At 40.7% G+C, this 26,496-nt stretch overlaps 1 protein-coding gene across 3 annotated transcripts in view; it reads right to left on the bottom strand.

Moving 5' to 3' along the window:
* Positions 1–26,496, bottom strand: part of LARGE1 (LARGE xylosyl- and glucuronyltransferase 1) — a 278,578-nt gene that overhangs the window by 85,280 nt on the left and 166,802 nt on the right. The gene's annotated exons all lie outside the window — the stretch shown is intronic.

Below are 26,496 nucleotides of genomic sequence, written 5' to 3'. Positions count from 1 at the left end.
TTAGCAAACTGTTTTGAGCAATGAACATCTGAACGTGGTTTGACTTCATCTGGCTGCAGAATTGAATGGAATAATCTACTGGTGGATAGAATGCAAGGATTTGGACTTAATTCTCTAGCCACTGTCAACTAGGATGGAATGGCTTCAAGCTATTTCTTTTTATTTGGACTAGTATCTTGGCTGGAAGAAAGCCCAGTGGGGAAGAACTGTGTTGGTTATTAATGCAAATCCTTACTATCTCCCTTCAGAAGAGAAAGGTATTGTCATTTTTCATACTGGATGTCTACTTCTTATTGCAGAAAGCAAATCAATCCTCTTTTTTTTTTTTTTCCTTTTAATTGCAAGCCTTAACAAAAAAGTAGAAAAAAACAATCATTTGTACAAAACCATTACGGATGCATCAAAGAAAAAAGTACTGTGAATTGATTTTTAGGTCTAACAAACCTTGTCAAAATCTCTTCAAATGACAACTAAGATGAAAAATCTACCTCCAGCTAAACTTTATTATTCCCTCTGCTGCATGGATGCTAAAACAAATAATTTTCCGAAGGGAAAAAGAAGGGAAGTTACATAAAGCAAATATTATAAATTTTTATTATGATTTCTTTTCAGCTCTACTGTTGAAGAAACAGCCTATGGATTCTTTGCTCTCAAAAACAGCAAAACCAGTTAACAAATGTTCTATGTGAATAGTTATTAAATGAAGAGTCTATGCGAATATATGTGCAATAAAAACCAAGCCCTAACATTCAGTAATTTCCATGAGTTTTTGCTCACACAACTATACACAGAGACATGTGCATGTGTGGCAGAAACTAGATCAACTCTGCTAAACAATGTAACAAAAAAGGAGTCTCTTTAAAAAATTCTAATAATTTCTGGATATACTCTCTTAGTAAGTCACTGTGAATGAGGCAGAAACTAACACTATAAATATACCTGTAACAATAACATGTACCGGCGGGGAGGGGGGGGAATATGGAAACAAGCATATGAAACTGCTAATGGAAATGAATTTTACCTAAGAATTACAGAGTGGAGATCTCTAGTAAGCTCCAAGGTGTATGATACTGCACGTACTAAAATGTTTCCACAGTATAATCCAAAAGTGATTTAAATACTTACAGCAGCTTTCATAAGAAGTTTGATGTATTTCTTCTGGACCACTTAACAATCATGAGCTGCTGCCTAATTTCCTTTCCCATCATTACATACTGTCAATAAATGCATGTGTGTTAAATTTAATTTTTCTCCTTTGTAATTAGTCTTGGTCTACCTGCCTGACATATTAACTGATTCTACAATCTCACATTTGTGACATCAAATGATGTCCATGGTGACAGATTGAGATGTATTCCTGAATAAGAGTGGTAAGTGGGTCATATTTGACTGGGAAGGGGAGAAAAATTCCAACCCTCCTTCACATATGTTTGCTTTGATTAGGCTGATCAGTAACTACAGGAAGACATGACTCAGTTCATTTGCTGGGGAGCTGATAACCACAGAGGCTTGTGAGAAAGTTTTTAAGGTTATTGTAGGTGATGGAGACTTTAAGAATATGTCAATCACTTCTTGAAGATTAACTAACTTGATTCATAACTTCAGACTTAGTTCAGTACATAACTTAGTTCATTGATTTTTAAATTTTTTTTTAGTGGGCTGTTCTGAAGAATATGCCACTTTACAGCCATGTTGCAATAGCTTTGAACATTAAGTTCAATCTAGACTTGACACTAGAAAATCTCTGGTCCCTGTCCCTTTCCACAAGGCATTTACTCTCTTCTCAGATTTATTTCCATTTATCAGCTTCAATTTGTACTGTAGACCACACTTGAGCAATGAAACCGTATCTCACATCTCTGGGTTTGGATTAAAATTTGATGTGTTCTGCTGCACGGGCATGTGTGTCCTTGGATAATATCTGTCACGGCTGCTCCAGTGAACACCAGTACCGTCAAGTCCTTGAAACTTGCCAGCACTTCTGGCTTTGAAGGGCAGCTAAACTACACTTAACAGGGTGGTCTTATATGCCAGCAATAGCACCTGCTGTGATTCCTGATAAAGGGGATTCAGTGGTGTGAGTCTGTGTGACAGGGAATGAAGACCCTCCATTTACACAAATTGACTTGAAGGAGTAAATATTCAGACACAGCAAGCAGGTATGACTCCTTTTATCTCAAATTGAGCCATTCCAACTTGTAGCAGGTTAGAATTTGGCTCACTGAATTTATACTACAGAAAAATGAAGTGTTTTTCATGTATTTTCTGGGTTTTATATATTTTCTCATAAAAACACCGGCTGTTGGCTTTGCTGCTGATTAGCAACCTCCCACTTTCCTGTTCTGGGCAAGTTGGTGAGGAAAGCTGTCAGACCAAGAACAGAATTGCTGGCAAGGCACCCTCTGGCCAAGGCACGCTCCATGGAGCACACGCTGTGTAGGAGAGGCTTTGCCATTTGCGAAACTGGGCTTCATGAATTCTAATCCAGAATGGCCTGAGTTTAGTTCCTTAAAAGAGCAAGCTAAATTAAAACTAACAACTTTCCCAAGTGAAAAGGAATCCAACCACTATTTTTGAAAAGCTACCAGAATGGCATAGCAGGATGTGTATATTGCTGTTTGATCACTGTGAGAGTACATCTAATTTGATGTTTTCATGGGGAGAAACTCTGCAAGTAGAAAGTACCAGAATCATGTGTGGCCTTAGATGTTAAATTTCACAGGAGATGGTAGTACTTGCCCTCTGAAGTGTCTGACAGCTATCATTCAGGTGCACAGAAAACAGCATCTGAGAAACCACAAGGAAGCCAGACACCTACAACTTAATGTATCCTCAGTAAACCTTTTGTGATTATTCCACTGAGGCTAAACTGAGATAAATCAGAGGGAACTACGAATTCCTGGTGTAAAAAGGGCTGAGTGAGGAAAATATTTATTCCTGTGAACAATTTATTTGTACAGTGGGAGCTTATCCAGAGCTAGGGGCTAGACAAACACACACCTTGTAATGCCTAGGCAAGACAGAATGGGATGGAGAAAGGAACCCACAAACAGAACCCAGGACTGCAGAGGCAGTAAAGTACTCACTTATGTCTGCGGCAGAGATGGGAAGCAGAGCTCAGATCCCTGCTGTTCCACTTGGTGGAATTGCTCTTCTCCTTCTCAATCCCTCTATGGATTTTCATCAACTTATTTCATGAGCAACAAAGTTTGCCAATACACTGTGACAATGTTAATGTGTATAAATCACAAACCTTTTTTCTTGTTTCAACAGAAAAGTCTAAACAGTTGCTAAGATTGCAAATTAGCTCATCTCTGCTTAAAAGATTAACTTTTTAGATCTTTTGCAAATCAGTGAATTTGAAAGAAAAAAAAGACACACAATGCTTTACACCAGAGGGAGTAAAGTCACTCCCCCAGCAAAGCTGCTTTCAACTCCACATTCTGCTAACAAAATGGCAAAGGAAAAGCTCTCTGCACCAACTTATTCATGTCAGACACGACCTTGGGAAATGTTTTGTAACACGTCAGAACACAAAGAATACAGAATTCAGTAATTAGCAAGCGTGCAGAGATTATATTGATGTTTTATACATATTGGTGGGTAGACAAACAAAGGAGGGACAGCAAACAGGAATACTGAAACCACAGCAGGCTGGACAGTCAGGTTGATGAGAGTAGTTAAGAAGATTAATGTATACTCTAAACTGAACTCCTCTAGTCATTCAGTGCTCAATAATTTAAAAGACAATGCCAGTGGCTTCATTTCAAGGTGACAGAAAATTCTGATGATGAAAGACACAGCTGAAAACTTACTTTTAATTAAAAAGCAAACAGGCTGAAGCTCCCATGTGCTTAAAAGGAAGTGACAGCATTTAGGAAACAGTGGGGAGGGATTATTATTTAGATAGTTCATTTTATTAAATAAAAGAATTCAAAGAGAACTAGTAACAACTTTTCTGCCCTAGTATCCTCAATAACGTAAGATGATTACTCACTGACTTAATGAGAAAAAGTTTGGGGCTAAAGAGAAAGCAATTAAACTGACAGATCTGCTGCTACCAAGAACAGATATCCTCAACATGAAGAGCTAGGATGCATTAAATGACCAGAATAATTCATGAACATGAGTGAAGATGATGAAGAAATGGATGACAGAATTCACACCTTCTATGCAATAATACAATAGGCAGACCAGTGACAATCAAACTGACAGGTGCATGGTCAGATGGACACAGAGGTGACATACTCCTAATATTCATAAAAAAATTGATCAAAATTATGATACTAACAATTTTTGACATGTGAGAGCTCAGAAATTTGAGCAAAAGAGGCCAAAACTAGTTTTCTACAGAAGCTGGTTTCCAGTTAGCTCCTCTCTCTTGCTGCAAACACTTTTAACCTGCTGAAGTTTAGTTACAGAACTATCTTAGTGTTAAGAATTTTTGAGTTGTGGGCAAGAGCTTTTTTTCCTAGGGATCCTTGAGCTCTGTAGCCTCAGGCATGCAATGTCTGCCATAGCCTGTGCCAGTGGGGAGCAGCAGCAGTTCGTCATGGTCAACTGTGACATTTTGCTGACTGCTCCATCTTTTTCCCAGTCCTAAACTCAATGATCTTAAACTTCAGCCTTAATTTCAGCATCAAAGGCCTAAGAGGAAGTTAGTACTTCACATATCCTCTGCACTTGGAAAGACCACATTTGGCAGATACTGTTCAATGAGGGGGATAAAAGAGGATGCTGGCGGAGAGCAACGCTTGGCCCTGAATCTATTAGCCAGGACAGGCTCTGATGTTATCTGCCCTAACTCAATGCTGTATCTCAGTGCATCATCATTTTCCATCTTGCTGAAGTCAATGAGAGTACTCATGAGCCTTTACACTTCAGCCTATGATTAAGTACTTCACTAAATAAGGTCATTAAATTTAAATTGTAGATGCTTGCTAGGTACTCCTGAAGGTTGTTCTCTCACCTGCAACATAATCCCTGCAGACTCATGGCTGGCAAAACAAGTGGCTAAATAACATCCAAATCTGTGTGTCAGCAATCCTCCCACTAAACTTAAAGACATGGGAAATTGATTGATTCAAGAGGGAGCTGTGTTTACCCTAATGTTGATGTAGGAAGAACAGTAACATGTTACGGCTTGTAGAAAAGGCTGAAACACACAGAAAAGAAAAGGCAGATGAACCTGGCATACCACAGTATCTGGCACAGATAGCTTAGTTGGTTTAAGTAGCAAAAGCCTTACAACTGTGTTATGCAGCGTTTTGCCACTGTGTAGTTTTGCCATTTCTCAGTAGGAACAATCAGTGCAACAAGTATTTTATCAGAGCAGTTCACTGGCTCAGGTACGTGTGCATATGTTGGCCCTCATACAGATTTATCCTGAGGGATTCCTGAAGGATTAACACAGCAGTTCAAATGCTACCAAGCTATTTTCACTCCTTTCTCTTCAGCATGCACACCTCAAGGCAGCCCTCTACCCTGCTTCCTACTCCCAAACAGGCTATCAATCATGATGAAGGGTATGCTAAAGCCATAATGCAGATAACAGACCATTAAAAGCTCAAATGAGACTACTAAACATGTTTCATTAATCATAGCACAATCCAGTCTTGAACCAGGAGCTACAGATTTGGCAGGTCAGTAATGGAAGGTTTCTTTCTACCCGATCCTAGTGAGTGGGAAAGGGAGAACAGCTCCTGAGCTGGTTGCCTAAAATCTTCTGCCTTTCCTCCTCTTCCTCGGGTGCACATGACCTACGAGGGTTACATTGCTGGGAAAAGAGAGTGAGAGAACAAAGAATAAAAATAAGAGAGCTGCTATGAAAAAAGAGTGTGAATGCTCTTCAGAGAGCCTGGGTTCTCAAAGGAGCCAAAACACCCACAACTCACACAAATTTTAGTAGCAGCACTTCTGAAAAACTGGCCAAACTGGCTCCTTCTCCCTGGCAAGGGGTCTTTATTTAGGGATTTGACAGAGTATCAGAAAGAGTTGTTTTCTTCTAGAGGCCCAGACCCCAGTGCTGATCTCACCAATGTAAAAGCATAGCAGGTGAATTTTAAAGAAAATGCTGTAAAAAAAGAGATGTCCCCTTTGCACCACTTCTTATTCATGTCTGGCTTTTTCCAGTAGCTTTCCAAGCCCTTTTCAGAAAAAGTCAGCAGGTTATCTGCTAGGCAACTGCCAGGTGAACAAGAGCTACCTGCTGAACATATCTAGCTATTTAACACTCCTGATGCCATGTGCCTCTATATAATAACTTCAAGTAGGGCACATGTTTTTGGGTTTTCTGACTCTGGAAGCAAGTTGGAGAAGGTGGTTTCAGCAGAGGTTGTTTCCTTGGACAGCAGAGTCAGAAGACACTCAAAATAATACTCTATTAGTAAGACTCTAATAATTAACTGGAAGATGCCAGAGGATGCCAGAACTAAAGGGGCCTAACAGAATGGGTTTCAAGTTTAATTCTAGTGGAGGATTTGAATCAACAAACTTCTTGCAAGGAGGCAGGGTTTTTTACCTTAGTTTCACCTCATTGTGGTCATGCTAAACTCCATGGTTTACCCTTATAAAAGCCTTTCAGATGAGCAGAAACATCGGTTATTGACATTGTTGGATGGGTTTTACTATGGAATGCTAAAAAGTGGGAAAGAAGTATTGAATACAGAACAAGAGCTTTCTAAAACACAGTAGCAGAAGCTTGATTATGCCAGATATCCTCTACTCTATTTTTGAGCTTGTTCTGTTCACAGAAGCATGTATTTGATATGTTATCACTTAATTCCTGTATACTAAAATGACAGCTTCTATTCTGATAATGTGTGTTTCAGGTAGGATTCTGGAGGATTTTAAATCTACCAATTAAAAGGCAGATTATTAACACACTTTTATAAGTTAATAAACCCCTGATTCATGTTATTTATTTTTAATGTTGCCTAATATTTTAAGATTGGCAGAATCAACTGCCCCTACTTGTGCCCTGCCAAATGGAGATGGGTTTAGAGGACTCAAAATGTCCCTACTGTGAAATTTCTTGAACAGACTGTGCTTTATGGCAGGGGTTGGAAACACTCCTAAGCATTTGGAGAAATTAATTTCCGACAATTAATTATGTTTCTACAGTACAGTATCTTCCCTTCTCTACGGGGTTAGGCAGCAGGAGCCCCACAAATACCTTGAAGGTGTTTATTAATACTGCATATTCTAGAAGTATCTAATAACAGGAGAAAGCTGGTGGTTTCTGCTTTTTTTAAACAGCAAGCTTTTTGCTCTTACGACTGCTGAGAAAAGCCAGGAAGTGTAGTATTAATGAGCCAGACAACAAACAAGAACTGTATACTTTTCTTTTTTCTTAAAATCATCATTTTTAAGTAGGTCTCCTGATCTTTGAGGGTTTTACCATGGTAGACTATCCCCTTTAAAGTAGGTTTCAGGAATTAACCACTCAAAGTCAGAATTTCAGGTCCACATACCCCTTCTTACATAGGTGTTTTTTCTCCTGGGTGCAGAAGGCTATGATGATACCTTCATGTTCTTTGGCACAGCTATATGCATATTTTTCAATGCCAGCGTTTTGCAACAGAAGCGATATTACTTTGGTAGCCATCAAATGTTCATGCAGCTCACCAGGATACAATAGAGATGAAGAGATACTGGTCCCATACTGAGACCTAACTGGCAGCACTTCCTATACCTGTGCTGTGTGTTAACACCAGTGGGCAAAAAACCACCCCACAGTCCATCACTCACTTCCCCTCTCCCTCAGTGGGACTGGGGAGGAGGAAAGGAAGAATAAAAGCAAGAAAACCTGGGGGTCCAGACTGAGAAAAACCCAAAACCAACAAGGAATTGTTTAATAAGTGATGTAGAAGAAGAGAGAAGGGAATAAAAAAACCCCAAACAAGTGATGCCGAGGTCCTTCCTGTGGGTAATTGATGCCCAGCCAGTTCTTAATTAAAAGATGTCTAATCCCCTAAAGTCCCCTCTTTTCCCTTTTAGAGCTGAGCACGATGCTGAATGCTATGGAGTAACTCTTTTGTTGGTGAGAGTCACCTGCCTGGTTGTGTCCCCTCCCAGCCTATTGAGCGCCCACCAACGCACTCACTGTGGGGGCAGAGCGAGAACTGGGGAAGGCCTTGATGCTGTGCAACCACAGCTCAGCAAAAGCCAGAACACAAGTGTGCTGTCAGGACTGTTTCGGTCACAAAATCTAAACCCCAGCACCATATGAGCTGCTAAGAAGAAAATTATTCCAAGGAACTGGTATTTCAAGGAACTTCCCTGTTATCTGCATACACAGCTCAGATTAAATGAGACTGGTAAACAAAGGGGTCCAAGCCACGCTAAACATTTTAGATGGGAGCGAGCATTGGAACTACTTTGTCCTGGACATCTTGTCTTTATTTGGGTTTTGCTGCACTTGATCTCTTCAGGAGACTTGCCAGTGTCACACGGACACTGCTTGCAAGCAGCTGCCCATCTTTGGAGCTCTGTCATCTTTCTCTGTCTGAGAATCTGCTAGGAGGGATTTACTGCTCTGTTCAGCCATCACAGCCTACTGCACGTGGGGTTCTTTTGCTACAGTCTTTTGCCAGACATTTCACAGACCCTTGGGTAAATGTGACCCAGGTTTTGAGTGAGGAAGTGAAAATGTTAAAGGGGGTGGGAAAATGCAGGAAAGTATTTTACCAGTATAAGACTGCATGAGTCATGTAAGGTGTATCAATAATTAAACACTAAAAAGAATGAAGCAGAACAAGTATGGATTAGAGATGCATCCCAAATATGGGCTGGAACTAATGAGGCTTTTTACCATCAGAGAAAGTTTATTACATGTACTTCAAAGGGAGCTGACTTAGTGAGCAGTGGAGGTGGGTCAGATACATCCTTTCCACTGACACTCAGCATAAAACAAGAAGCATTCATAACAGAATGGCTGAACTGGCTATGAAAATAATAACCCGTGACTTTGGAAAATTTTAAAGAGAGGATTAAACCCAAAAATAAAAAGAGAGGGAAGGGAAGAATGGTATATTAAATAAAAACAGAATCCCGTAGTTATTTCACAGCTACAAAAAGTGTGTGCTGACGCCATACATGCTCCTCATTCTGACCTCTGGCCAGGTCCATAAAACATGACCTGTGATACACCAGGCTGTTAAAATGCCTCTACTCTCTACAGCTGAGGCTGCCCAATTAAATGTTAACAGTACTGAAAGTTGGGTAAAAGGCACCCTGATTACCAGTGTAAGTGCCATTACATCAAGAGCTGTTGCAGACACCACCAGACCAGAAATGTTATCCAGAGACCTACAGGGACAACAGTGCAGATGAGGAAATTAGAAAAAAAAAATCATCATGCAAAAGGTACAACTTAATAAGCTTGAGGAATAGAAACTCAGAGAGAAATACTGAATGGGGTGAAAATGGGTGGAAAGCAGTTTATTAGACAACACAGAGCTATGATCTGTTGTGCTTTTCCCAGGAATTAAAAGACAGGAAGTGCTTGGTTCTTGTTGCACTTGTGAGGCTGCCTGGCACTCAGCCCCTGCTTGAGTTAGACCCTCCTGCCTCTAATGCTGAGTCTCGCCTGAACTTTGAGTAGTGTGGAAAGAAAAAGTGCTGGTCCTTGCTGACAGCAGACAGGTATACAACATCTGTGTAGCACCAGATTTCTAAAATGCCCTTGTAACAGAGATGTACAGTCAGACAAATTCAGCTGTTTCTCTTGTACCCCACTGCTAAATCTCCTTGTGATTCTTCACAAGAAATCACATCAAGTTTGCAAGTGAATAATTAATAACCTGCCACTGATACTACACTGATGCAATGGCATTTCAGGAACAGGACTGTGCCACTATAACATGGGCTACAGTGTGTGGAAAAGATACAGGAGACTCTTAAACTCCAGCTCAGACAGAAGTACACAAATCCCAAGCTATCCCAAGCTATTCCAATCTAAATGAAAGCTATCTCAACTTCTCTTTCACAATCACCAAATTTCACAGTTTCTGAAATTTTGGTTCCTTCATTTTTTTCTTGAGTTTTAACATAATTTTATGTACTTTTATTTTTCAGAATAAATTAATTTGGATCAACTGTTTCCCTGGTTTTATGGTGAGCATAGATGGTAAAACTACTTCTAGGAGACCTCTGCTGGTCACTGAAGTCTCCTGTCTTACAAAAAAAACCCCAACGTACATCTCACAAAAGTACTGTTTTATAATTAAAAGCTGGATTCTCACCTAATTTTCCCCAATATAAATCCAAGGACAGCTTAAATGAAAGTAATGAAATTTCTCTGGATTCAGTCTATGGCAAATGAGATAAGGATCTTGGCCTAATCTCATGAATGCCTCCCTCGAGATCTCCATTAGTAACACTGATTTTTTAGTGAAAAATACACCACATTCTTGCAAGATCCCCCAGAGGGGAAAATGGTGGTTTTGAGTACATCAATTCTACACAGTTACTGTAAAACTTTGGTGAGATCTGAGGGGAAATGGTTACAACACCCTGCTACTTCAATATACCTCCTCACCAACAGCACTAGAAGTACAACCATAACATATAATTAAGTAACTTGTTTCATTTTGTATATATTCTAAGCCTGTAAGGGAAAACTGTGATGCAACCACACCTCCCTTCCTTCTTAAGAATCATTAGTACTAACTGTTTACAATTTCACTCATGACAGCTGCTGGATTCCATTGATTTCAATATATTGCTAAGAGATAATAATCCCACTTGCAGGGCAGGAAATGGGCATTGGAATTGGTAAGGGTGCTTCAAGCTTTCAGGCTAACAAAACACTTGTGATAGTACCTTATCCTTACTCATCTGAAGGAGTCTGCCTCCTCTTTGCCCTTTGACAATGGACTATGAACAAGACATCAGTGCTACAAAGCCCCTTGGAACAAGCTTATGTTTTGCCTGACAGCTAGGCCAGACAGAGGCATTCTTTGGAGAGAACAAAAAGTACCAACTATTTTGGATATCTTAACAAGCATATCCTCAGTGCATTTTTGCAGAGGTGGACATGTAAGAATGACTTTTTTTTTTTTTTTTTTTTTTCTGAAAAGCCCTCAGCCTTGAATTACAGCTCTCCTGTCTCTGCTTTCAACTCTAGTTGCAGCTTCCTTCAGAGTTTATCATTGCTTTTTCAAGCACTGGTCACAAGGGGACAAAAATAATGAAAGGTGCTCTCCAGGTTTCGACACACTTTCCAGAGATTACTAACCTAATCTTTAGTTCTTAATTTTGACAACCTGGAAACCTTACATATTGTTAGAGAAATGATTAAACATCTTCCTCTTCTACCAAGGGATAAGTTAAGACTAATCATAGCTCGGGATAATGAAAATCAAATTTCTTCTACTTTAGAATCTGCCTTCCAAAGTTCATCCTCAGGAATTAGCATTCCCATGTGCCTTCAGTGTGAAAGTCAGGGTGGCATAGCAAGGTACCCTAGGACAATACATTCCAACCAAGTTGGTCCAAGCCTCACTCCAGCAATGGCTCCATGTTCATTAGTACACAGGTTCTGTTCATGACTGAATCACCCAGCAGAGCAAACCTGATACACAGTCAAATGTGGGCACAGATGACATTTCTATTGCATTAGCCGGAACACATGATTTGGAGTTTGGGCTGCCTTTAAGCTTACTGTGGAAAGACAGATGGTATCTGATCCAGGGTAAGGTTTCTCAGAATAGTTAATCCATTAGTATTTTAGAACAAAAATGAAGCAGTGACTTTATACCAGATACCACTTAGTGCTAGGTGGCTATGGCATTTCCATCTCTAGTTTCTTATTTACTGTATCACTAAACAGTGGCCTTCACCAGTAAGTCTGCACCTCCTAATTTTCTACCTTTTAGGGAAAGGTTAAGTACAGAACTGGCTCTCTGGTGAAGTGTGCCTCGCCATTTCAGAGAGTGTGCTCCAGCAAGAGACTGCAGATGGACCTCACATGAAAGCTGATGATCTTTTCAGTGCTCTGTTGAAAACACATGGTGATAGGAAGACATGAAACAGCTTGTAAACCAGGAGAAAGGTGAAAAACAAGGCGGCTCAAACATTGGTGTCACATCTTCAATGATAAAACATCTCTGAAGCACATGAAGAACTATTGTCACTGAAACACACTGATATTCAAGTGTAATTTTTGCTGCCCATGCTTAAATGGTACTGACTGTACTGGCTAGGGCAAGGTGGTGCTGATTCTATGTTCTGTATTCAACATCCTGACACTCCCAGGGGAATGCAGTGGGTTAGGGTAAGCTCTGTTTTGTTACAGGGTTAGCAAAGAGCATACTGCAACCCGCAGCTCTTCCTCACCTTTGTTTCACTTTAAAAGGAAATCTCCCCAACTTCTTCTGCACAGGTACACATCCCAGAACCAGATCCAGATTCCCCCGACACGATCCCTGACACTGCAATCTCGCTTCTTTACCTGAGTTTATCTCATAGAGCAATCTCAATCAAATGAGAAACAAAAAAAGAGTAGAAATCATATTGCGTGGTGGTCAGCATTCAGTAATTTAACTGAAACAGGTACTAATTTCAAGGTGATACAGAAGTTCCTCTGAAGTCTGGCTACATTTTTTTCATGGAGTATAAGTCAACATCAATGTTATCAGGACATAAAGAAAGAGGAGAAGCAAGTATTTATGACATTTAATCTTTGATTTATTAATTTGAAAATTCTTGACTGGAAAAAGGAGTTGAAGAACAACAAGGAGGAAATCATGTCTAGTAAATCCTGATTAGGTTAGATGGAAGACATCTCATCTGGAAGCTTCAAGATCATGGAGGGGCTTTCCAATACCATGAAAACGAAGGATAAGGAGCATTCTAGGATGTCATATCTCTGAACAGGTTAGAGGGAGGCATTCAGAAATAGGAAGGATATTCTCTTTCAAACTAATTATCACTCCCAGGGCTGACGAGGCCTGAAGAATTAAGGGTCAAATGAGAGGAAGTAACAGCAGACTTGTCTAGGCTTAGAGAGGGGTCAGAAATCATAAAGCATAACTGTAAAGCATTTCCTGCTGCCTGCTTGACCTTGGCAAGGGGAATTCTTGCAAGATCCCAGCTGGAAGCTTTTCTGTTCTTTAAAACATGCATATCAGGTATGAAAAGTTTTTTCATCATTGATGCAACTGATTACAGGAAACAGATAGACCTGTGCCTCCCCATAAAAATAGTGATCAATAACCATCTCCACAGCTGTCTGACTATACTTCTCTATCCCCTTTCCAAGTAAGTTGTGTGGCTTGTCATAAGATTATGAACCTGTAACCACGTACTCTGTGTACTCTGGTTTGCTGAGACAGAGTAAATGGTCTGCAACGGGTCCATAACTTCAATTTGAAGTTTGATAGCGAAGATGCACAGTAATCAGACGTTAGGAGAGCTGATATGCTCCAGTGGTCCACTGCTCCAGACAGATACATAATGAGTAGATGGAGATGCAGATTAGCAGAAGGAAAAGCTCCATTACTATTCTTTTTGAAGCCAAGAGGCTTTGAAGAGCACAGCCGTTAAAGGTATCACACAGGAAGAGGGAAAGTCCTCAATACAGAGAGATCACAAACCATTTAGGAACTTGCCAGGTCCCACCCAACACCCAAGGCTTGCAGGCTATCAGTATGCAGCTGGATCCAGCTCCCAGCATGAATCCCTCTCAGCTCTGCGAGAGGCTGCCTCGTTCCGCAATTCTCGCTTCAGCCTCCGAACAGTCTCAAGAAGCAGCCGCATGCAGAGAACTTTAAAGAACTCCTATCTTTTGATATATACAACTATCATGGCAAGTTGTTTTTACACTAATTCCCTGGTACATAATCCAAGCCCTAACTCCTGTTTTGCTGTGGTTTTGTTTGAGTATTTACTCATGTGGACTGATTAGCCAGCCACGCTTTAAGCTCGGTCCTTCTGACCTCCAAGTTAAGCCACAGAAATTTATTTTTACTCTTCTTCTGTTCTCAGTCAACCATGACACCGTATTTTCTTCCTGGGTTTAAGCATATGCTTCATTTTTGTTGCTGATTATGTCATTCTGACACTTTCTGAAACCCCTGTAGTGTACTGTGATATACCTGCAAAAGGCCAGTGTTAAAGTCACTACGTGAAGAAGAAAAAAAAGGTTCTCATAAAAACTGTCACCCACAACAGCACGTTTCTATGGTAATACAGGACTGCTTTGGGTTGTTATGGCAACTAAACCTTTAAAAGCAATAGCATAAAACCAAAGCAAAAAAAAAGCACAGAAATGGAGCTTCATCACTGCTCTTCTCAATTTTATAAATAATTCTCAGTCCTCCTTCCCCACACAAAGACTAGATTGGGTGTTACAGTGATCAAAACTCCTTTGGAAGATAAAGAAAACCACTTGGCTTCATGGCTATGGGCATGTGGAGCCTCTTACCACTCTCTTAAAAACTATTACTAGAAGTGCTTGTCCATAGACAAACCTCTGGCACCACAGAGCAAAACAAATAAAAAGGTGGTGGCAGTGACAGTAGACTAATTGCTGACTGCAGCTAAGTGGGGATGGTATCTGCACTACCAACCTTGCAGAAGGGATGGGCCAAAATTACATTGAATTAAATGTTGTGTTAGCTCCTTAATGCTACCATGTACTTCAATTATTTTCTTGGCAAGTGCTTTTTTTGTAGTCAGATGTCACTGCCAAGAAAATGCAGAAAAATTCTAGATACATGCACTTGCCTCTATATAGCTTCACAGAAATTTACTGTGATGTATGGTGTTTTTAAATAATCTTAGGTTTCAAGATACACCATCTTGACTATCTTGGGATGTGTTGCCACTTCTCCCTTTTCCTATTCTTTCTTTCCTGCTCAGTATCCTGTATATTTACTCACTCTATTAATCTCCACACAGCTTTCTGATTTATCTACCAGTTATGTCCACTTCCCATTATTATGTTGGAAAGAATTAAAGGATCACGAGAGTAGAACTGCCAGTGTGTGAACATCCTCCTCTAAATCTGCTGAGGTCCCTCAAAACTGATACCGCAGAAGAGCACCCCTTTGCAGCCCTGCTTATGCACTTCAGCCTTCATGCACATCAGACCTGGCTGAGGTCACCCAATTCTTTTTACTTGTGACCCATAACAGGGGGCTAGAGTTGAAAGGAGAACATATTTAAAGATTGCTCCTCCAACTATTCACATATTTTTTTAGTTAGCCAAAAAAAGAAGCTGTAAGCTCAAAGCTGGAATGTTTATGTAAATCAGGGAATACAGGAGCTAGACTTCTTTACTGATACAAGTCAGCACCATCCTATTCACTCCAATGTTTTATAAAGATAATTCTTACCAGCTGAATCTTTCAGGATTTTAGGACACCACTGTAACAACATTCAGATTATCGTGTCTTAGTAGTATGGGAATGAGCATGAATCTCCAAATACTGTCAAAAATTGGTGCCAATATGACTCTGCCGCAGCTTGGCAAAGCCCTACAGAATGTCACTTTGCACCTGCAATAATCATATCCTGAAGCATACAGAAGGAAATATTATTACTGTCTATTAAGCAGAACATGTGCAAGAAGACAATGCAATGAATTAATGAAATTCAGGAGACCCTGCGCCACTTTCAGAGGCGATGTGCATTTCAGTAAGTTGCTGTGAGCATAAACTGGCAGACGTTTAGTGCTGATGACAGAAGAGTGGTGGCATCGAGTCAGCCAAGGACAATCTTAAAAGAGAAAAAGTATGATGGCTCACTTTGCTGTAGGCCTTCAGCCCTGTTCCAAGTCACACATCTCAGCAGGGCAGAAGCTGTAAGCATATGCTAGGTCCTCAGATGGTTCATGCTCTGGCCTATTTGTCAACAGCACCACTGAACACTGTACCACTTCCTTTGCTATCCACCTCCACCTCTGTTCCCACCAGACAAATTCTCTCGGTGTGTCAGAATAGCACTTCCTTGACAGCTCCCCCAGTCCATAAGCAGAGAGAAAAAAAAACACTACATCCCCAAACACAGATGTAAGTGGCTTCAGGATTTCACTTAGTTGTGCCAGTAGTTAATGGTTTTCAAGAATCTCTTCTGCTGACATGTTCAGTCCCAGCTCCAGAATGAATCCCAGAACCACACATACCAGAAGCAGCTGACTCAGGGTTTGTGTTGCACCAAAGCAGGAATACCATCAGCTTAGGTCTTGAGACCCTTTTAAGTATTTAGGCAGTGCAAAGGAAAAATAAACTGGCCTGGCTTTTCACCAAAAAATGTCTAACATGCATCTCTTTTACTGACATGAACTTGGGACAAAATTTACTGCAACTATGTATTTTGCACTTAAGGTCCAAATTCTTTTCAGGACTATGAATTTCACTGTGACTAAATGTAGGAAATAAAATATGAATACAGAAAAGCTGTGGACACATTTTGTCCCCAGGTTGTGTTGTACGTATGTTTATCAATCACTTTTTGGTATGTATCTAGAAGGATGTCTTGGGGTGACCTTATGTGTATCCCATATCGCTGCCCTATGCCCAGAAATTAATTTTTGTGCCTTTCTATGCCTCTAAACTGAGCCTGAGAGGGGGAAGGAAAAACTGAGCACAAAGGACTAGGATGAAATTCTTTTTGTTGTTAGCAGTACCTCAAAGAACAAAAAAAATCTATGTTGAGGAGCCAGAGGGAGTAATGCTCCTCTGTTTAATTGAACTGCTTGGTCCATGCTAAATGCAGCTAGAGATTACTGCAAAGAACATGGAGTGGAGCCGTCTTGAAATTTAAGTAAAATAAAGACACTTGAGAGATGCAGAGTGAAGTGGCCCATTACAGACCAAACTATTTTTTTTTCCTTTTAGCTTGCTAGGATTAAAATAGGGGGCTCAAACATCCCCGCTTCTCTAGATTAATTGGAAAAAGGAAGCATGTGGAGGTTCTACTTTTTCCACAAAATCGGACTGATTACTGATTTCATTTACATGTCTAACTTCTAGTTCATGTAGTTGTCCCCAGGTTTTGCTCGTGGTGCATTTCTACACAGTCTCAGTGCAGTTATATAATAAATTGGTTTAATTTTGTACACACATTTCCCTCTTCCCTGGCTGTGCAGAGAGCAACACCATGCACTCACCCTGCTGATGGGATAATCATGCCATTGACCTCTGGGCAATATGTTCTACCTTACAGCTTGAACCTGTGAGACAGAGATTCCCTACACCACTTTACCCTATGCAAATCCATGTGCTGCCAAGGACAATATTACAGACATAATTTGCAGCATGAAACCAAAAAGGTGAAACCTCGAATGAGAGCTTTGTAATTGGAAATGGGGCCTTAGGTCTTTAAAAATATGGATTGTTAATGCAGAGCAAGGTAGGTTCAGGAATGTGCCTGGTTTGGAGAGGGAGAAAACAGAATACCAAGTTATTAAAATGCACGTCACAGAGAACAGTGAAAAGTGTATGTGCTTGATAGATTGCATGTGATTAGAATGAGGGCCTTAGGCAGGGAAATCTAGCTATTAAATATAATTCTTCCTTTAGTCCTATTAATACAACTATCAAACCTTAGAGTAAACTTCATTTGTTAGGTGAATGACCCATGTGTCTCTTCTGCTTGGCTTTTTCCCACATGCAGAAGTTACTTATCATTACACATTATTAACTGGTGGACAGGCTGCCACTCCCTCCATATTCACTGCCTGCTCATGCACTTGCTCTGCTTTCCTGTCACCAAGGGGATGCAGAGTGACTGGCCAAAGGGATTAGTACTTGGGCTTAATTTGTGTGCTCCACCCAAGAAGACAGGCAGACATTCCTGTTCAGGGTTTTTTTAATAGCACTCTAAACCAAATATAATTAAACAAGGGCAAGGGTACTGAATGCACCTGAAGGGAAGCAGAAGAATGTGAACAGACTATAGGCGAAAGCAATCAACCTAAAACATTTATTGGTGGACAGCAACTCCTGATTGATGTCTCTTTTTTAGTTTTGATGGGGGAGTTATTATTTTCCTCCTTGGTTTCTTCCCACCCCCTGTTCTCATATATTTTCCTTTTAGCACAGCCTACTGGCATCTCATTCCCCGAAATACATTTTCTTCTGCCAATAACAAACACGCAAAGCAGAAATGCTCCTTCTCCTAGTCTGTACCCTGTGGGAGCTGGATTTTCTAGCTTCTGAGGAGGCACAGCCTTTGCTAGTCAAGGGAGATGGGAATATGCACTTTGCTCCTTTGATGCCATGCTCTGCCCAGATTTCTCTCAATAAATATTTGCAAGGCAGTTCAAAAGAGCTCTAGGTCCATTCTCCACAGCTGGAGTATTGGAGATTAATAGAATTAAAGTCTCTTTAAATCCTCAAGAAAGAGCTCAGCAGAGAAACTGGTTTTTTGCTTTAACACTGTGTGAGTCATACAACGTTTAGTTTGGGTGTTTGATACATCATAGCATCTAAGCCAAAAAGACAGCTGTAGAATGAGTGGCAGGTTAACAAAGACCAGAGAACAATAATGTAGAAAAAGCACTAGATTGATGTTGAGGAGGTAGAAAAAGGTCCTCAAAATTTCAGTGTTGCCAACAAGATTTTATTACAAATCTTTTAGCATGTGGTGGTTTTTTATTTCAAAAACTCCAGTTGTGGTATCAAAAGATGACAAAAAATACCAGCTTTCATTTATAATTAAAACATCCCTAGCCCCCATGGGAAAAAGCTTGAAAACATGACCAAAGGGTATCCCTCGGAAATCAGAATGGAAAAATAAAGAACTCAAATCTTTGATTTTATTTTAGAATTTACCCCACCATGAGTTATACCCTATTTCTATGCACAGTTGGCCTTTCACCTCTAAATATTTCTGCCTGATGGCAGAAACAGACAAAGAACCATTCAGCTAAAATAGAACTACAGATGTTTCAGAAACTGCAGCCATTCCATTTTGGCAGCAATTCATAATCAGAATTTTCTGATTATGTCCCTTGTCACATTAAAATCCATAAACTAGAATGTGCACATGCTGATCCATATAATAAACTCTCTCCCTTGGAGCTCATTTACTGAGGTCAACCTTATCACATACTGGCTTCTCAATAAAGGAATAGCACAGCAAAGCAAACTGCAATTAGGGAAAAAAAAAAAGAGAACTTCCATCCAGTCAGCTTATCTGAAAAGTGTGGAGAGACAGAAGTGTTTTTCCCTAGACCCACAGAATCAGCAAGTCCCACCTCTTCGTTTGATCCCCTCCTAATTACAGTCAGCAAAATTAACCCCTTATCACAGTTAGAAACTTGTCTTTTTTCCCAAATATCCTAACCCCTTACTTTCTCTCTTCACCAAAATAAATCAGTATTCTCCTATAGTTTCACACACAGATGATAACAGCATTGTGAGACACCAGAGCACAACACCCCTCAATATTTCTATCAGCTATAGCTAACTAATAAAATTCTTTATCAATGAAGCTTCAAAGATTCTGTAGCAGAAAAGAACACACCACAATATAACAATCAAGAATAGAAAATCTTAAGCAGATAGAGCCTCCACGGGGACCTTTTCAAAGAGAAACTGTATTTCATTTGTGTAATAACCCTGGGATGAGCTATGCACTGTAGTCTAACCATTAAATACTTACACAAATCTTTCAGAACCTAACAGATGTTTCTTTTATGAGCAAAGACAAGTGCCATTCGGCCTTTTTAGACACTTATAAAAATTCAGATAATTTGAAGCTATTTTAATAGCTGCCTGACAATTTTATTAATGCACTCTGCTACAATATGATCCTGTTTCCTTCACAAAAAGACTGACTCATACCATGGATTTTTATACACACTAAGGTGCATGTTGCTAATACCTTCCTCTTGATTAGTAAGAAAAGAAAGCCTGCTTTACTGACCAGAAGAAACAGAAAGATCTCTGCAGGATTTAACACAAACACTGTGTCAGCCTGCAGAGATCCTGTCTCAAAATCATCTGGAAGCTTTAATGATTTACTCAGTGTAAACTGACAGACTGAACTACAGAACCTGCCCAGAATCAATTCTGTGGCTCAAATCCTGCCTTGAGCCATAGGTGCCAGTGAATTTTAAATTTTAATCTTGGCAACAACTGAGTATTTTACATCATCACAAGAAAAGCACACCTATAAAAAGCACAATCATTGCAGGAGAGTCAAGGGCTATGACAGGTATAGTTTATTAAAATGGGGCTTCACTGGTAGAGCCAAATTCAGGGAAATTTATACAGCACCTGCTGACTCTGCCTGACTCTCACCAGTGCCATCAGCATCTCACTTTCTGGCATGCTAAATTCACACACAAATGAAAAGTTATGCATGCATTTAACATTACACCCTTATGTATAATAGTTCTTGTAGGAATATAATTACTAAAACTCCTACACAAGATGCTTAAATTTGTGACGGTTATGATTTTTCTCATTTTTGTTTGTTTGCTCTTTTTCGTGAAGAAGCTGCAAAAATAGTATGAACATAGATTGTTACCTCAGGCATTCTGCAGAGCAATATGCCAAAGCACCCACATGCTGAGTGTTTGCAAATTTTAAGTTTGGGATTGACTATGTGCCAGTCCCTCTTCAGCTGTGGGCACTTGATCCTGCACCAAAATCGCTGCTGACCTTTTCTGGTATTTATGATGTCAGTATGGATTTTTATCATTGTTTGAGCTCCTGACACAAAGCAAACAGCTTTTATAGCATGTTTTTATTCATGCAAGGTATGAATACGTGAATCTCAGTATTCCTGTCAAGTTTGCCATTTCTCCTTCTTGTATGCTTGGTTAATGGAGGTCAGCTTTCCAGAGAAGACTTACTTGCACAGATGAACACTAATCGTAGCTTATATTCTCTGGGAGACTTAATATACAAGTAGAGTTATTTGAAATGCACTAGCTGAGTATTATCCAGTCTCTGTTGTTTGAAAGTACTTAAAATATTCATCGTATCATCTAGCTGGAATGTGAGGCTAACATGCAGTCGTAGTAAGACATCACTGTTCAATACAGCCTCTGAGTTTTGACATGTACTTAGAAATATCATAATGCCCTTTGATGCAGCGTTCAATTTAACACAGAGCTCCTCAACACTGATCTCTACAGGGATTATTCAGGTCTCATTTGTGAGTCTCAGCTGTGACTCACACACAGCAATGGCCTAAAGGAACAAGGCAGACACAAGAACTGTCACCTGATACTAGGTCAAGCACAAAGAGAGTCTCTTGCTAATTATTTACGTTTGGAGCACCCAGCACAGACACTGTGATCCAGACTGAAACTGCAACTTGTAACACAAATGATTATGATGACTGCTGTAGTCAGGTCCCAAATAAAGTGAGAATCTGTATTTAACATACAGTAAAATTAAAAATCAGAGCCCTGGAATAAAAGAACCCACATTACAGTACCAAGAGTTTGGGTGAGCAGGAATAACAAAGCAATCAGCAGATGTGGCCTTTAAAAGAACTTTTAAGATTGATGGCACAGAACATAGCTTCGGACTCATTTTTTTCTCAGAAGAATTTGCACAGTTTCTGCAATAAAAACATATTGGTTACTAATCCCTGTTGTCTGAAGCACTTCATCCAAGAATACACTATGATCTACAGTCCCACTCTTTTGCCCTTAGGCTAGGTACTTTCTCAAGTTTAGAACTGTCAAAATCTAGTGAAAGATGAATAGGAAACATAATCAGTGTCAACTAAGTCACAGAAAACATGCATGACAGGTTATCTTCACCAGACTGGCTGCAGACTCAAACCTCTGAAATCAGTATTTTGGAGGTATGTATCAGTCCTAGAGGAAAACAGTCTACCTATCTACAGAGCAAGAGAGAATGAGGCTAAAGCAGAAATGCCCAAATCCCAGCTGAAAAGCTGGATATGGCTCTTAAAATTCAAGTTGTGGGTTCCCAAAGACATATTTATGCACAGAGATTGGAGCTTGTATATAAAAGGATTAATAATTATACGACCCCCACTGACTCCTAAGAGAAACTGTTAAATGTGACATTGCTTGAGCCACTGTTTCAGGCTACCAAAGAGAAGTATGAATTTCTCCAAAAGCCTAAGGTTGCCACTTCAAAGAAGAGATTTTTAAATTTCTGCACTCTGCTACAGAACAGTTGGATCATTTATTGTAAGGGCGTATGCAAAGAGCTTATCAGAAAAGGGCAGAAGAGCAATAATTCACAAAGAAATCCTACTCCCTTTTTTCCATCTACAGAGTGAATGCAGTAGTACCGTTACCACCTAAGATATTAAATTACTATGTAAGGGTCTGATCTTTCCAGCAACTCTTAAGATGACTGGAAGAAGAGCCTTTGCAGAACAAGGATTCTGGGTATTTCAGGTGCTATTTAAAACATACTATAGGCCCTTCAACACAGCAAATCAGACCTGGTATATTACAAAGCAGTCCTGAATCTGAGTTTCTTCCAAGCATGGTGTCCGAGAGAGAAAGAATCTGAGCTACTGGTCTCTCTTTATCACTATTTTTGTTGGGAAGAAAAGTCTTCCCAGGCACAGAAAGAATCACAGACTCTAGGACCTTCTCCATGTGAGGCTGCAATTTGGAAAAGGCTGTGCTGGACTGCCTCATCAGTTACCTTGCAGCAACCTGCAGACAGAAGCTCTTGCCTTTCCTGCACTGATGTGCAAAATTCTTTAATTTGCTCAAAAAGCATCCTGGTGTAGGCAGGTTTGTAACGGTGGCTTCCAGCCAGCAACTGCTTGTTAGACATTTCTAGAAAGAGACCCAGTGGGTCTAAAGCTGCCCTCCTAACTGGGGTTGGATGTAATGATAGCATCCTTTGGAGAGTAGCATTTCCCTTCATAGAAGTTTAATTATTCTTCTGCTTATGTAATATTTCAACAAACATTCTAGACTGCCCCCAAGAAATCTTCATAAACTTACCTGGGACTTCTGAGAGAGAAACAAGGAAGAGATTAAAACATTAGTTTAGTAAAATATCCTTTGGAGGAATATTTGGGGCTAATGACATGAGACAATCTTTCCATCTTTTGTAATGCAGACAGAAGAAATAAAGACACTTAGGAAAAACTGAGAATCACCACAGAATTTAGGCCAAGCTTTTACAAAGCAGTAAAAGAGTATCAGTATCTCTCCAAATTACTTGCCCTTCCTTCCATTTCCATTGAATCATGGAACAATACAACTATTTAGGTTGAAAAAGACCTTTACATCCTACCATCAAAGTAACACTACCAAGTCCACCACTAAACCCTGTCCCTAAATGCCACATCTACACAGCTTTTAAATGCACCCGTGGATGGTGACTCCACAACTTCCTGGGCAGTCTGTTCCAATGCTTGTCAACCCTATCCATGAAGAAATTTTCCGTTGCCCTTCTCTAGACCTGCTCCACCACCTCAATGTCTTTCTTGCAGTGAGGGGCCCAGATATGACCATGGGATTTGAGGTGTGGCCTCACCAGTGCTGAGTACAAGGGCACAATCACTGCTCTGGTCCCGGCTGGACACACTATTGCTGATACAGGCCAGGATGCTGTTGGCCTTCTTGGCCATCTGGGCACACACTGGCTCATGTTCAGCTGCTGTTGACCAGCACCCAGAGATCCTTTCCCACTGGACAGTTTTCCAACCATTCTGCCCCAAACCTGTAGTGCTGCATGGGGTCTTGTGACCCAGGTGCAGGACCCGACACTTTGCCTTGTTGAAACTCACAGAACTGGCCTTGGCCCATCAATTCAGCCTGTCCAGATCCTTCCTGCCCAGAGCTTTCCTGCCCTCCAGCAGATCAGCACTCCCACACAACTTGCTGTTGGCCAAGCGTGCAGCTGATCCCCTTGTCCAGATCATCGATAAAGATATTACATCAAACTGACCCCAGTACTGAGCCCTGGGAGACACCACTAGTGACTGGCTGCCAAATGTATTTAGCTCCATTCACCACCACTCTCTGGGCCCAGCCATCCAGCCAGCTTTTCATCCAGAGAACACATCTAAGTCATGGGAAGCCAGTTTCTGTGAGAATGCTATGGGAAACCATGTCAAAGGCTTTACTAAAGTTTAGGTAGACAATATCCACAGCCATTCTCTCATCCACTAAGTGGGTCATCTTGTCACAGAAAGAGATGAGGTGGGGCAAGCAGGACCTGCCTTTCACAAACGCATGCTGATGGGGTCTGATCTCCTCGTTGCCCTGCACACGCTGCATGATGGCACTCAAGGTGACCTGTGCCATGGCCTTCCCTGGCACCAAGGTCAGGCTGACAGGCCTCTAATTCCCCAGATCCTCTTTCCAGCCCTTCTTGTAGATGGGCATCACATTTATTAACCTCCAGACCACTGGGACCTCCCTGGTTAGCCAGGTCTGCTGACTGATTCAGACAGGCACTGCCCCTGGCTGGCTCCCCCACCAGCTGTGTCAGGAAATTATCTTCCACACACTCCAGAGGTTCCTGGACTGCTTCCTCTCCCTGTGTTGTATTTCCAGCAGACCTCTGGTAAGTTCAAGTCCCCCATGAAAACAAGGGCTAGTGATTGTGAGACTTCCCAGCTCCTTACAGAATATTTCTTCGGCCTCCTCATCCCAGCTGGGTGGTTTACAACAGACTCCCACCACGGTATCTGCTTTGTTGGCTTTCCCTCTGATTCTTACCCTTCAACACTCAACTCTGATGTCACCATCATCAAGGTCATCTTTGCTAATGGAACTGCAGCCTATGACACAGGCTGGGGAACAAGCCTGTGCTTGGACATCTTCTCTCACCTCCCCAGCATTTAGGATCTAAAGTCTTCTCCCAGCTCGACACCTGGGGCTATGGGATTGTCTCATCTATTCTTTGTTTGTGCATGACTGCCTGGGAGATGAGGGGATGTAGACACTGACCAATTTATTGCCAGGATTAAAAAACTGTGCAGAAGCAGGTGGTCAGCTGGAATTAAAAAGACACACGGGACAACTTACAAAATCATGCATTTAGGAGTTGTGCTATGCATGTTATGAGTGCAGTAGCACAGGAATTCTGTCTCCATGTGTAAGAGTTTTTCACAGCTCTAACCAGATGAACATTCTTGCCTAGCTCTATGGAGACTGATTTATACACATTTTACTTCCATTCATTATTCTTCTCCATATTTCCATATTTTATGCCTGTACTTCCTTCCAATCTTACATCTGCCTCTACTCCACATTCCTCTCTTCACAAGCAGTCTTCATGCTTGGTTTCGTTCCCCCAGTAAAAAAGCAAGGGATCTTCACTGAAATTACAGAAATTATAAGCAAGGAGACAATCCCCCTCATTGCCTCAAGTCAGATTTTGCTCTCTTTGCCCATGCAGTCCTCTATGCCCAAGTTCTCTTTACCCACATTTCATTTCCTGCTACAACATGCCAATACACCATTTTCAGTCAAATATTGCTATTAATGGGACAGCTGCACACAGTGAGACAGTACAGTAGCACAGCATTATTTCCTATGCATACATTTATGTTACTTATGGTTGCCAAGGTGCATGTTTACATGAAACTCAAGGTTCAGCGCAGGGAAAAGCTTGGTGAAGAGGTCGGAATGATACCTGAAGAGAAGGGAAAATTTTATAATCCTTAATAAAGAAAGCTTGTGAATAATTCAATTAAGTAAAAAGGTGATTGCTTCTGGCTTGCTGAAAAGACATCAGTGTATCCACAGAAGGGAAAGGAAACAAATGCATGAAGAAGTAAACACTTCTCCAAGTAACCCAGTCCTTGACTGTAGAGCTGAAGCTAATACGTCCTGCCCTGGAGCTGGGTACTGGGAAAGGCAGGCCTTGTGGATTTCAGCAGGGGATAAGTACAGTAAATGTGCTCTTTCCTGGCTCCCTCCAAATGTAGTGGTGCATTTTGGCTTCTCTAAATAAATACTCCCATTTGGTTAGGCTGACTGTGCTTGAGATAATTTTGAGAGTGCTGATGAAACACATCAAGGCTATGCTTTTGCACGGTTGTAAACCTTTAAACTGGGATGCTGGACTGTCTCTACACTTACCAGCCCTGTAATACATATTCTGAGGGCAAGAGGAGAACAGTAGGGTATGTCTCTGATTCTGAACAGCTGGCAACACTGGAACCTGCAAGAATTAAAAGGTTTTAGCAGTGTTCTAGCCAGAAAGTGCTCTGCTTTTGACAGGGTAGTGGGAAATGTTTTTGTCAGCATCTCCTTACAGAGTTGCTCTGAAAGTCTCCTTTCTTGGTCCAACTATGAATAACATTTTCAAGGAACTGTGGGAAATGGGAAGAGGTAGGGGAAACTATTTTAGGTACTTAAAATCCAGAACCCTTTATCAACTCATTAAGCAGCAACTTAATTCTATTCACAGGTGTAACTCTGCTCCCTTCATTTTCCTTCCTAGTTCAAGACTGATCCCAGCTTCACTCATTTTCAGTGGTTATATTGAAAAGTTACACTGAAAGTAATAATGAAGTTTTATTAATAAAAAATATAACAAACCCCAAGTTTTTCCAAGTATAGAGTAAGCG

This window comes from Aphelocoma coerulescens, chromosome 1A (assembly GCF_041296385.1).
Source record: "Aphelocoma coerulescens isolate FSJ_1873_10779 chromosome 1A, UR_Acoe_1.0, whole genome shotgun sequence".
Classification (NCBI taxonomy): domain Eukaryota; kingdom Metazoa; phylum Chordata; class Aves; order Passeriformes; family Corvidae; genus Aphelocoma; species Aphelocoma coerulescens.
The sequence above is the reverse complement of the archived record's forward strand: the minus strand, read 5'-3'. Positions and strand labels throughout refer to the sequence as shown.